Source organism: Lipotes vexillifer, unplaced genomic scaffold (genome assembly GCF_000442215.2).
Source record: "Lipotes vexillifer unplaced genomic scaffold, Lipotes_vexillifer_v1.1 scaffold344, whole genome shotgun sequence".
NCBI classification, from domain to species: domain Eukaryota; kingdom Metazoa; phylum Chordata; class Mammalia; order Artiodactyla; family Lipotidae; genus Lipotes; species Lipotes vexillifer.
In genome coordinates this window covers 773764-775603 of record NW_006769585.1, presented here as the reverse complement: position 1 = coordinate 775603, position 1840 = coordinate 773764, and positions in this window count along the sequence as shown.

Below are 1840 nucleotides of genomic sequence, written 5' to 3'. Positions count from 1 at the left end.
TTATATTATATATATATATATATATATATATATATATATATATATATATATATATAAATTTTTAAAACTTCTAGAAGAGAAAGGCTTATCATGGAAGCATCAGTGACCTTCTTATCTCCCATCTCCTCTCCTGATAAGAAATCGCTCAGTGATCTCTCCTGCTGATAAACTCCATATCATTAAGGGGGAGTGATGACTATGCTTATTCTCTGATTAATCAAGTTTAGATGATAAAGATTCTACTTATGCCTCTCACTGTAGTTAAACCACTATAGTGATATATTTTGTTTCCTGCTTACCTGTAAACCTCTATACCTTTGTTTCTTGTTTCATTTCCTGATTTTCCACTTTGTAAGATGAAAATATTACAAAATATTACAAATATCTCCCCCCCCCTTTATGTGATCTTTCTTCCCGTTTCGGCCTCCCGCCTTCTATCATTTATATTTAAATTTTACTGTTACGCATGTCTACAACTATACATACAGTCATAGTCTGGTCTTTAACCAGATTAAGTTTTTTGTTGGATTCCAGTACTTGAAGTGAGGATTGCAACCTTAACACTGGCTTCTCTAGCTCTGCCCACAAGTTCATTCAGGGTGTGTGTGTGTGTGTGTGTGTGTGTGTGTGTGTGTGTGTGTGTGTGTGTGTGTGTGTTGTGGAAGAGCTAAAGCTTAAACCAGGATTCTAATAGTTGAAAATCATTAACAGTGCTTACCTTGTTCTATTGATATAGTTACGTGGGGATTCAGTGAAATAGGAAGCAGACATGCTGCTTAAGGCATTTGGGCAGTGATTCTGCTTTTTACCACATTCAGAGATGTGGCATTTCTTCCTAAATGGTAATATAAATCCTGAGTATGAAAGGGCTTCAGCAGAGAACAAAATTAAGCTTCTTGCATCAGGCACAATCTTATTTTGTGTGGAGAGTGCCACTGGCAGCTGCCTGCCCGTTAGGGATGAAAGGAAGCGGCATCAGTCACCCACTTGAGCTCAACTTCTAGGTCCTTGACAAAATCAGTCGAGAACTTGGAGGGCACAGTGTATGGTCTCTTTTTTCACCTACCCATAGCCTATCTGAAGGCTCCAATTATTATAACCTGTAGAGCCAGGAAGTATTCTCTATGTATTATGATCCTCCCAGGTATTTTTTCTCCTGAAGTTTTTCTTTCTCTTAATTTCCTCCCTTCCTCTCGCCCCCTCTCTCTCTTCCACACCCTTCCTTCTTTCTTCTCCACCTGCTTCTCTCTCTCTCTCCTTTCACTTTCTCCTCCCTCTCTCCCCTCCTCCTCTCTTGCTTTTTATCTCACGTTTTCTAATCAACTTTATTCTAGCCTCATATTTTTTTCAAATGCAGTCAGCATGCCAGGCCTGAGGTACAACTACCATCACTAAGCTCTCAAACTGGAAGCCATTGTTTCCTTGGACGCACATCTCCCTCCCAAATGTTATGCTCACTCTGTTAGAGAATATCCTGAAGTAACTTTGTAAGACAGGATGGGTGGAAAGTAAACTTTCTGAATCTTACATGTCTATAGAGATCTTTATTTTAGCCCTTACTCTTGCTTGATAATTGTTTAATGTTGATTGTTTGAATTTTTCCTGAAAAAAAAAAAAAAGGAAGGTGTTGGTTGCTTCATCGTTTTCCAGCATCCAGTGTTTTGTCGATGAAAGGTCTGGCACTAGTCTGATTCTCATTCCCTGTATGTCAACATGTTCCATCTATTTGGGAGCTTTTAAAAACTTACCCAACAGGGCTTCCCTGGTGGCGCAGTGCTTGAGAGTCCGCCTGCCGATGCAGGGGACACGGGTTTGTGCCCGCGTCCGGGAGGGTCCCACA